General features: G+C 40.3%; 1 protein-coding gene across 8 annotated transcripts in view; it reads left to right on the top strand.

The window, feature by feature from the left end:
- Positions 1-529: 529 nt before the first annotated feature.
- The window catches only part of PCBP3 (poly(rC) binding protein 3), a 96,556-nt gene continuing 84,706 nt past the window's right edge, over positions 530-12,379 (top strand). For all 8 annotated transcript variants that reach the window (XM_077272566.1, XM_077272564.1, XM_077272565.1 and 5 more), the window contains exons 1-2: positions 530-571; positions 2,799-2,890. The gene's annotated coding sequence lies outside the window, so the exon portion shown is untranslated. The remainder of the gene's footprint in view (positions 572-2,798; positions 2,891-12,379) is intronic.

Below are 12,379 nucleotides of genomic sequence, written 5' to 3'. Positions count from 1 at the left end.
TGTTTCAGGCACTTAATTGATGTTCCATATCCCATTTATCCAATACATGTGATCACTATATCACTGACCACAGGAAATCCAAGATTGATAAGAGACACCTAAACTCTGCGCACTATGATCATGTCCTGTTCAGCTCACATTTCCCAACCCTCATTACCCTTGTTTTAATTAATGCTTACTCATTCTAGTCTAATTCTTGGTATATAATGACAAGTTAATCACTGAGAACATTGTATTACAGTTGTATAATACATTGCTAGCCAACTATTGGCTTCGCTTCATTAGCAACTGAAGGTTATCTAGAAGGTGCAACATTGATTTGGTAGGGAGACTGCATTGTTTCCTGCCCCGAGGATGCACGTCCTATGACATGTGTTTGGATTCCCACTCTTCTCTCCTCGCTCCCCTTCACGCCCTTCTGAAGGGATTAATACAACAAGATCAGGGTCACCTCCCTCTTATAGAGCCGACCTTGCTGTGGGACATGGCAGAGGTTACTTATAGGATGACAGTGAGCAGGGTCTTCAGCCTTGGATGTCACCCACCCTGATCACAGATCCAGCTGAACTTGGTAAGTCTTCAAATGACTGGGTTATAATGAGTTAAATACCTAGATTTATTTTCCAAGTAGGAGCCTTTCGAAACTTTTGAGGTCAATAATTTATTTTTTTAAAGTATTTTTTTCAAAGGTAGAAATAAGAAAGAAAAACTAGTAGATGGCCGAATGCAGTTCTCGCGACGACTGGAATTGTGGGTTACAAATCATCTGGCGATAGATAATGTATAACTGGTCAATGAATGTTGGACTTGATGGACTTAGGTCTTTAATAGTGATGAGCGAGTGTACTCATTGCTCGGATTTTCCCGTGCACGCTCGGGTGACCTCCGAGTATTTGTTAGTGTTCGGAGATTTAGTTTTCATCAGCAGCTGAATGATTTAAAGCTACTAGCCAGGCTGAGTACATGTGGGGGTTGCCTGGATGCTAGGGAATCCCCACATGTAATCAAGCTGGCTAGTAGCTGTAAATCATTCAGCTGCCGCGATGAAAACTAAATCTCCGAGCAGTCATAAATACTCGGAGATCACCCGAGCATGCTCGAGAAAACCTGAGTAACGAGTACACTCGCTCATCACTAGTCTTTAATCAACCCATGTAACTATGTGCAGTACTTATTATATTTTTGGAAATAGCTTTCGAAATTGAAATGGTCTTTTTTCTAAAATCAGCTGTTGGCTTACAAACTCAACCCGAATGTATTTCAAAATGTTACTAAATATAAAAAATATACTAAAAATGGAGCATAAACTATAGTGATGAGCAAATGTGCTGGGATAAGGCGTTATCCGAGCATGGTCGTGTGTTAACTGAGTGTCTTCAGCGTTCTCGAAAAATATGTTTGAGTCCTGCTGTTCGACAGCCCAACACATGCCGGGATTACGGCTGTCGAACAGCCGCGAGACATGCAGCCGAGGGGACTCGAACATATTTTTTGAGCACGCCGAAGACACTCGGTTAACACATTAGCATGCTCATCACTAATAAACTGCATCTGATCTAGCAGTATTTTTCCTACACAGTTTATATGTGATCATAATATCTTTCATTTAACAATAATGGTGCACCCACTTTTGAACGCTCTCTGTACAATTAGTATTTTTCATATTTTTATTTTTCCTTTTATTTAGCCAATGCTAATTCAGGGGATGTTAGGAAGTCATCACATTTTGCATGAGTTTGAGGCATCAAGTGGTCTTTCCCATCGAACAACCATGAGACCCTGAGCAGATGTCACATTACTTCGGAATGCCGACATTACTAGGGCACAAGATACAATTTATACATAGATTAATGGCATTTGTCTATTACATGTGCAGTAGCATTTGCCGGCTGTAGATACTGATGTGGATGTAGGAGGGGGGTGACGGGGACAACAGAATGGTTTTTAATCTGGAGGTTTTAATCCTCACTTTTATCAATCAGTAAAACTAGACACATTTGATATGAAAGCCAGGCTGGCGATTAACTCTTTGCTTTCTAGGTCATCATTTGACCTTGATGCGGATCTGCCATTTTATTTTTTGGCAAACAATTCATCAATATCTGCAACTATATTCGTCCAGTTGTTGATAGATCATACACGTCGAGTATATGCGTTTATTCATTTATTCATACATAAGGTATGCAGAGCTTCCATCACCACAGATATGAATCAGAAGATTAAAGGGCATTAGACCCCTCCTTTCTCTTCGGTACCCATGTGAATGTGCCAGAAGCTTTTACGTGCATCATTTCATCCTCAGTGCCAGCCTGAGACATTTTAGCTGACTCTTTAAAAAAATAAATAAAAATAATAATAATAATTTAAAAAAAATTATCTGTCTATATAGATGATGGTTTAGCACATATAGCTATACAGTAAAATGCAGCATTGCTTATTACTAATTTTTTAGACTGGTTATTGGCTGGGAATATTCCATTTGTCCTACATAATCACTCCAGAAACCCTTTACACGGGCTCTGCTGCCTGTGGCATTTGCCCCATATATGCCTGAATGGAGTCCAGTCGCAGCAATCAGAGGCAGCTGTAGGAAATATTGTGTGAGCACCTACAGCGGTGAATCCCATTTACAGAAAATAAGGGTTTTGGAAAAGAAATTAGGTCACATGCGCACCGCTGCTGGTCATGTGGCTTCCTCGTAGGGCCAATAAGGTTTTTTCGTTTTAAGAGCTCGGAACGAAACCTCTGTTGGAATTTACTTATTTTTTTTTTCCTTGCCATTTCTGATTTTCTCCAAGCGGTGAAAGGACTACATCACCACCAAAGAACCCTATCGGAAGAATCCTTAAAATACCGAACGGCCAAGATCTACCAAAGTGTAGTCAGTACGGTAAGTGGATTGATGGCTGTTATCGTTCATGGTCATAGTCATTAATGGAAATATGTCAGAAATATAATATACATTTGGCTTCAATTGGTAACTGGGATAGATAATTGTAGGATAATATGCCTGATGTACCTTGCTATTTATCTCATGTTCATTAAATATTCTATTTTTCCTTTATTTCCATCTTCATTCATTCATTCATTCATTCATTCATTCATTCATTCATTCATTTCTTTATTATGTTCAGCTACTGTTTTATCCATTTCCTATAATAAAAAGAGACAGATTCAATAATTACCATATTATATTATTATGCTATAAAATATAGTGAAATTATTTGGAAAATTCAAAATTGTCTGTTTACTGCTCATCTGTTGTAGCTCAATCTCCGATCGAGCCCCAATCTGGTGGAAAAACCAATAATATCATGTCTCCCAGCCCTTAGGCATCCATTTTGTGAGACATATCCAGTACGCTTTTTTTTACCATTTCCTCCATCTCACAAGCGACATCTTTGTCTGGCAATTTTATATCATCACCTTTACTTACATACACAAGTCAGAAAGCCCCGACATCATGAAAACGGAGCCAAGGTCATTTTATCCATACCTGGATTTATAGAATTTTGTTCCATCCTTCGTCCGTCCTTTTACATTTGTCCTCATTGTGTCCTTGTTCCAAAATATCTTCCCTCTATAATTGTGTAGATTTTTAAATGGTGTCCTATTAAAAGAAATGGCTACATTTATTCTTTTTATTCCTATATAGTGCTGTTAGGTTCAGCCATGATACATCTAGTATATTATCTCATCTCTTTGCGTGCACTTGTATGTCAATGCCTCCATATAAATCTCATCAGCCTGGCTGGAAAATTGGATAAAATTAGCAAAATTGGTATTTTTATTTCATGGTAGTATTAACATTTGATACTGTATATAGGGGTTTACGCAAAGTCGCATACTCGTCAATACTAGAGATACGTGGACAAAGTATACAAAAAATCTCGGTTTCAGAAAAAAATAAAACTGTTTGTCTAGCTCCTCCTTCAGGTAGTAACCTTGCAGATCAATGTCTGGGCCATTATAGAGGAATATGTGGATATAAAGTCACATTATTGGGGTTAATATTATTTTCTTTATTTCGGAAGACAATTTGTTAACTGATATTTTACCTAAAATAATCAATATTTCTCTTTAGGATTTGGTATATTACTCTATGTTGGCAGAGTGGATTGAGACTTATAGATATTAGCACGTCCAATGTAGTATTTTATGTAGAAAGTTTGGTTGCATCACGTAAAAGGTCCATGTTTTTTATGCAATCATTGTCTTCAATGGTGATGTCTTCCTTTTACGTGTTAGGATTATGAATAAATATCTACTCATCATAAAACACATTTATGTACTGTAGATTGCCAAAAATTGTACCTTTATGTCTGTATATTAACAAATGGATTCCCAAGGCCTAATATATTGTAAAACAATGGATCAAGGTAATTGTGAATCTCATGTTGATATCTGATTCTAGTATTGTAAATGTCTCCGGGTTAATGCGGGCCCTCGGGTAAAATAGTACCAGGGGGCTCCACTTTGTTTTTGATTTTTTCTCCATGCTTTCCAAGAGCTATAACTTTTTTATTTCTTTTCGATCAATAGCGTTGTATCAGGGCTTGTTTCTTTACAGTATGAGCTGTAATTTTTATCATTAGCATTTTGAGGTCCATATGACATTCTGATCAATTTTTATTCCAATATTTTAGATGGCAAACTGATCATAAACTAACGATTCTGATATTGATTTTTTTATCTTTTATTTTGGAGGAGTGATGCAAACTTTTGTATTTTTTTTTAAATATTTTTAATTTTGTTTTATTTTACATTTTTTTATTGATCCACCCATAGGGGATTTGAACCTGTGAAAAAATCGGTACTGGAGTTATCCGTGTCCGTGTGCCCGTGAGCTCACGTAGGCCATACGTGTGGCACACGTGTGCCGCCCGTGTGGCGAGTGGGTACCACACGGAGCGTGTGGTACCCACGCGTGTGGTACACTGCATCGTGCTGAAGCCGCGATTCATATCTTCTGTGCAGCAGCGTTTGCTGCATAGAAGATATGAATAATAGTGTTTAAAAGAAACATCTATGTGTCCGCCGCCCCCCCACACCCTGTGTGCCCCCCCGCTGTTCTGAAAATACTCACCCGCTCCCTCGTTGGCTGTCGATGCTTCCTGGTCTGACCGCGCCTTCTACTGTATGCGGTCACGTGGGGCCGCTCATTTACAGTCATGAATAGGCAGCTCCACCCCTATGGGAGGTGGAGCCACATATTCATGACTCTAATCTGCGGCCCCACGTGACCGCATACAGTAGAAGGGGCGGCCAGCACAGAACACTGCGAGGGAGGCGGGTGAGTATTTTCAGAACAGCGGGGGGGCGCACAGGGGGTGGGAGGGCGGCGGACACATAGATCTTTCTTTTAAACACTATTATTCATATCTTCTCTGCAGCAAACGCTGCTGCAGAGAAGATATGAATGGCGGCTTCAGCACCATGTGGGGGGGACAGCGCTTACTGTAGCGCTGTCTCCTGCACGCCACACGGACTGCACACGGAGAAGGTCCGTGTGTGGTCCGTGTTTTACACGGACCCATTGACTTTAATGGGTCCGTGTAATACGTGTGCTCCCACGAACACTGACATGTCTCCGTGTTTGGCACACGGAGACTCGGTCCGCAAAAAATCAATGACATCTGCACAGATGCATTGATTTTAATGGGTCTACGTGTGTCAGTGGCTCCAGTACGTGAGGAAACTGTCACCTCACGTACCGGAGCCACTGACGTGTGAAACCGGCCTTAAATGCAGCTGTCAAAATTGACAGCTGCAGCTAAGAAGTTAAACTGCTGCAATTTAAGTTAACTCCGATCACTGCAGTTTCTGCAGTTGCAGTAGTGCTTGAAAGTTTGTGAACCCTTCGGAATTTTTTAAATGAGGAAAATGATCCAATCCTACATGTCTGGGAGTGTCAATAGTACAAGAGCCTTTAGGATTAGCAATCTGAAAGTGAAATTAAATTATGTTCTTTTCAATCAATGGGATGACAATCAGCTGTGAGTGGATGACCTGTTTTATTAAAAGAGCATAAAGTCAGATCTTCACAACAAGTTTGTGGACGTGTATCATGGCATGAACAAAGGTGATTTATGAGGATCTTAGAAGAAGAGGTTTTGAAGCTCACCAGGCTGGAAAAGATTACAAAACCATCTATAAAGAGTTTGGACTCCACGAAAACACAGATTGCATACAGAAAGAGAAAATTCAGTACTATTATTACCCTCCCCATGAGTATGTGACCACCATAGATCACTCCAAGAGCAAGGAGTATAATAGTCCACAAGGTCACAAAGGAACCCAGGCAGGCTCCATGTACATAAAATTATATACAGTTGTGCTCAAAAGTTTACATACCCTTTCAGAATTTTTGCGTTCTTGGCCTTTTTTTCAGAGAATATGAATGATAACACCAAAATGTTTTCTCCACTCATGGTTAGTGGTTGGGTGAAGCCATTTATTGTCAAACTACTGCTGTTTCTTTTTTTAAATCATAATGATAACCCAAAACCTCCTAATGACCCTGATCAAAAGTTACATACCCCATTTCTTAATACCGTGCATTGCCCCCTCTAACATCAATGACAGCTTGAAGTCTTTTGTGGTAGTTGTGGATGAGGTTCTTTATTTTCTCAGGTGGTAAAGCTGCCCACTCTTCTTGGCAAAAAGCCTCCAATTCCTGTAAATTCCTGCGCTGTCTAGCATGAACTGCGCGCTTGAGATCTCCCCAGAGTGGCTCAATGATACTGAGGTCAGAAGACTGAGATGGCCACTCCAGAACCTTCACTTTGTTCTGCTGTAGCCAATGACAGGTCGACTTTGCCTTGTGTGTTGGATTGTTGTCATCCAAGTACTTCCCATGCGCTGCTTCCAGGCTGATGAGTGCAAATTTGCTATTAGTATTTGCTGATAACGTGCTGCATTCATCTTTCCTTCAACTTTGACCAAGTTTCCTGTGCCTTTGTAGCTCACACATACCCAAAACATCAGCGATCCACCTCCGTGCTTTACAGTAGGAATGGTGTTCCATTCATCATAGGTCTTGTTGACCTCTCTTCAAATGTAACGTTAATGGTTGGGCCAAAAAGTAAAATTTTGGTCTCATCACTCCAAATTAACTTGTTCCAGAAGTTTTGAGGCTTGTCTCTGTGCTCTTTTGCGTATTGCAGGCTAGATACTTTGTGGAATTTGTGCAGTAATGGCTTTCTTCTGGCGACTCAACCATGCAGCCCATTTTTCTTCAAGTGCCTCCTTATTGTGCATCTTGAAACAGCCACACCGCTAGTTTCTAGAGAGTCCTGTATTTCAGCTGATACTTGTGGGTTTTTCTTTGCATCCCGAACAATTTTCCTGGCAGTTGTGGATGACATTTTTGTTGGTCTACCTGACCATGGTTTTCTTTTTACAGAGCCCCTGATTTTCCATTTGTTAATTACAGTTTGAACGCTGCTGACTGGCATTATCAATTCCTTGGATATCTTTTTGTATCCCTTTCCTGTTTTATACAGTTCAACTACCTTTTCCCGTAGATCCGTTGACAATTCTTTTGCTTTCCCCATGACTCACAATCCAGAAACATCAGTGGCTGGATGAAAGATGCAAGAGTCTGACTGGAACCCAGAAACTCACTCAGCTTTTATGCACACATGCTGATTACAAGCTCACAGGTGAGGATGTTACCTTTAGTAGCGATTAAAACCCATTTGTGTCAACTTCTGTGCATGTTATCAGGCCAAAATCACCAGGGTATGTAAACTTTTGATCAGGGTCATTTGGATGTTTTGGGTTGTCATTATGATTTAAAAAGAGAAACCAGAGTAGTTTCACAATAAATGGCTTCACCCAACCACTAACCATGAGTGGAGAAAAAGTTTTGGTGTTATCAATCATTCCATGCACATGTCTGATTTTTTTCCTTGGACAGAAAAAATCGCAGCATGCATGATTTGCATCCGATATTCAGATCGCACTCGGCCATGCAAGTCAATGAGTTGATGGAAAACATTGGATGGCAATTTTCATGGATTGATACATTGGAGATGAGGGAGAAAATTTTTTTCCATCTTCTCCACATCCATGAAAATCAGATCACACTGTGATCAAACTCTGATCCTTAGGACGAAGTCACACTACTATAAAATACAGCCGAGTGCTATGCAAAAAAACATCGCATAGCACTCGGCTCAGTGTGAATCTATGGGGCAGCTCACATCAGCATTTATTTTCTCAGCTGTATTTGGCGTACGTGGAAAATCGCAGCAAGACTCACCAATGCAAGCCTATGGGTGCGAGAAAAAAAAAAATCGCACTGTACTTGGGCCATGCGAGTGCTGTCCGATTTTTACACACCAATGTCATTTGAAAAGCCGGAAGTTTATCTGCCACGTACAGTAAAATCACAGAGTGACAGGCTAGAATAGATAGAATAGATATATACACATACAGCTCTGGGAAAAATTAAGAGACCACTGCAAAATGTTCAGTTTGTCTGATTTTTCTCTTTATAGGTATATTTTTGAGTGTAAATGTAAATTGTTCTTTTATTCTATAAACTTCTGACAACATGACTCCGAAGTTCCAAGCAATAAATTTTGTATTTATTTTCTGACAATGAGAAATGGTCAAATTAACAAAAAAATGCATTGCTTGCAGACCTCAAATAATGCAAAAAAACAAGATCATAATCATTTAGAAACAACAATGCCAATGTTTTAACTCAGGAAGAGTTCAGAAATCAATATTTTGTGGAATAACCATGATTTTTAATCACAGTTTTCATGCATCTTGGCATGCTTTCCACCAGTCTTTCACACTGCTTTTGGGTGACCTTATGCCACTCCTGGTATCCTGGTACAAAAATGTAAGCAGTTCTTCTTTGTTTTATTGCTTGTGACTATATATCTTCCTCTTGATTGCAATCCAGAGGTTTTTAATGGGGGTTCAGGTCTGGAGATTGGGCTGCCCATGACAGGGATTTGATGTGGTGGTCCTTCATCCACACCTTGATTGACCTAGCTGTGTGGAATGGCGCATTGTCCTGCTGGAAAAAACAGTCCTCAGAGTTGGGGAACATTGTCTGAGCAGAAGGAATCAACTGTTTTTCCTGGATAATCTTGCAGCTTGATTCATACGTCCTTTGCAAAGAACAACCTGCCAAATTCCAGCCTTGCTGAAGTATCCCGAGATCATCACCGATCCTCCACCAAATTTCACAGTGGGTGCAAGACACTGTGGCTTGTACGCCTCTCCAGGTCTCCATCTAACCATTAGATGACCAGGTGTTGGGCAAAGGTGAAAATTAGACTCATCAGAGAAGATTACCTTCCTCCAGTTCTCTATGGTCCAATCCTTCGTTGGTCGTTGGCAAACTTCAGCCTGGCTCTCCTTTGCTTCTCATTGATGAAAGGCTTTTTTCTAGCTTTACATGACTTGAGTCCTGCGTCTTGGAGCCTGTTACGAACTGTTCTTGCCGTGCACTTCACCCCAGCTGCCACTTGCCATTCCTTTTGTAGGTCACTTGATGTCATCCTGCGGTTGCTGAGTTACATTCGAATAAGATGATGTCATCCCAGTCATCTGCAGTTTTGTTGTCCCCAATGTCTGCTTCTTGACCTTGTTGTAATGGACTGCCCTTTTAAAAATTTTAAGGATGGAGGCAACATGACGCTCACTGTGTCCCTCTGCTAGTAAAGCCAGAATTGAGCCTTTCTTTTCATCACTCAAGACTTTTCTTTTCAACCCCTTTGACATGGTTAAAAGTTATTTTTTCATTCCTATTACTTTTGGGATATTACTAGCACTTGTTTTGCCATCCAGCTTGTCCTATTGCAAGAGGATTTTGAACACCACGGCAGTGTTTTTTTTATACTTTCCTTCATTAAATAAGATTTGGTTCAGGTGATCACCTATCAGAAACACATTAAGTAGAATGAGGTGTCCTCTGGTTGGAATTCAACTGACAGTGGAATGGAATGGCTGTCAGATATGTACAGAAGCTGGTTTTTATAAAACTTTGCAGTGGTCTCTTAATTTTTACCAGAGCTGTATATACAGTGGGGGGAAAAAGTATTTAGTCAGCGACCAATTGTGCAAGTTCTCCCACTTAAAAAGATGAGAGAGGCCTGTAATTGACATCATAGGTAGACCACAACTATGAGAGTCAAAATGAGAAAACAAATCCAAAAAATCACCTTGTCTGATTTGGCAAGATTTATTTTGCATATTATGGTGGAAAATAAGTATTAGGTCATTAATAAAAGTTCATCTCAATATTTTGTTATATATCCTTTCTTGACAACGACAGAGGTCAAACGTTTTCTGTAAGTCTTCACAAGGTTGGCACAGACTGTTGGTGGTATGTTGGCCCATTCCTCCATGCAAATCTCTTCTAGAACAGTGATGTTTTGGGCCTGTCGCTGGGCAACATGAACTTTCAACTCCCTCCAAAGCTTTTCTATGGGGTTGAGATCTTGAGACTGGCTAGACCACTCCAGGACCTTCATATACCTCTTACGAAGACACTCCTTCGTTGCCCAGGTGGTGTGCTTGGAAATGTTTGTAACCAGCAGAGGGAAAGCCGATGGCTGGGAGCAGATGTTTATTGCCTGGGAAGGGGGTAATACTCATGGAGTTTCCCAGGCTATTAATATCAGCTCACAACTGTATATGTAGCCTTTACTGGCTATTAAAATGGAGGACCCTAAAAAAATGATGAAGGTTCCCCCTATAATTAATAAGCAGCAAAGGCTATGCAGACAGCTGTGTGCTGATATTAATAGCCTAGGAAGGGGCCATGGATACTGCCCCCCCAAAGCTAAAAACATCTGGTCTCAGAAGCCCCTATATATATTGCTTGCTGTTGATCCTGTCCACTGCTTTTAATTAATTTTTGATGGAATAAAGATCATTTGTGGAATTTTACCGGAAGCTGGAACTCTTTCCTTCCTTTTTCTGCATCTATATATGATTTTACTGTATGCGGCACATGAATTGCCGGCTTTTATTCTTTCTATCTATCTATCTATCTATCTATCTATCTATGGACCAAAAAAATGGAAGGCAGCACTCCAGGTTTTAGAAAAAATATAAGTGGACTTTATTGGGCTCACGTTTCGGCTTACAAAAGCCTTTCTAAATCAGTGAACTGACCACAAGTGCATACAATCATATATATAGAGGTACATATCAATAAAGTGCAATTAACATTTTAGTCAAACAATATCTTTTTATACATAAGAAATCCTTTTCATTTCATATAATCCGTGTTATCTATACAATTAAAAATAGAGCATTTGCTTTAAAGTGATCAGTGACAATTAGACATACAGTAAAAAGGCATATATACTGTAGCTTATAATAAATCAAGTGATATCATGTGCACCACATTAACCCCTTTATCCCATATGATGCACTATTCCGTCGAGGTGACCTGGGACTTAATTCCCAGTGACGGGATTGTATGTCATATACGCGGCTGGGTGTCAGCAGACTATCGCAGCTGACATCCGGCACTATGTGCCAGGAGCGGTCACGGACCGCTCCTGGCACATTAACCCCCGGCACACTGCGATCAAACATGATCGCAGTGTTCCAGCGGCATAGGGAAGCATCGTGCAGGGAGGGGGCTCCCTGCGTGCTTCGCTGAGAAACCTGGAGCAACGCGATGTGATCACGTTGCTCCGAGGGTCTCTTACCTCCTCCTCCCTGCAGGCCCCGGATCCAATATGGCCGCGGGCTGCTTCCGGGTCCTGCAGGGAGGTGGCTTGCAAGCGCCTGCTCAGAGCAGGCGCTTGCAAGTATCCCTGCAGTGCCTGTCAGATAGCTGATCTGACACAATGCTCTGCAAAGTGTCAGATCAGTGATCTGACCCTATAACATGACGCCCCCGGGGCAATATTATAAAGTAAAAAAAAATATTCACATATGTAACAAAAACAAAAAAAATCCTAAATAAAGAAAATATATATATATTGTTCCCATAAATACATTTCTTTATCTAAAAAAACCCAATAAAAGTACACATCTTTAGTATTGCCGCGTCCGTGACGACCCGACCTATAAGTCTGTCCCACTAGTTAACCCCTTCAGTGATCACCGTAAAAAAAAAAGAACGAGGCAAGAAACAATGCTTTATTATCATACCGCCGAACAAAAAGTGGAATAACACGCGATCAAAAATACGATATAAATAAACATGGTACTGCTGAAAACGTCATCTTGTCCCGCAAAAAACAACCCACCACACAGCATCATCAGCAAAAAAATAAAAAAAGTTATAGTCCTCAGAATAAAGCGATGCAAAAATAAGAATTTTTTCTATAAAATAGTTTTTATCGTATAAAAGCGACAAAACATAAAAAAAGATATAAGTGAGGTATCGCTG

Source organism: Ranitomeya variabilis, chromosome 7, assembly GCF_051348905.1.
Source record: "Ranitomeya variabilis isolate aRanVar5 chromosome 7, aRanVar5.hap1, whole genome shotgun sequence".
Taxonomy (NCBI): Eukaryota; Metazoa; Chordata; class Amphibia; order Anura; family Dendrobatidae; genus Ranitomeya; species Ranitomeya variabilis.
The sequence above is the reverse complement of the archived record's forward strand: the minus strand, read 5'-3'. Positions and strand labels throughout refer to the sequence as shown.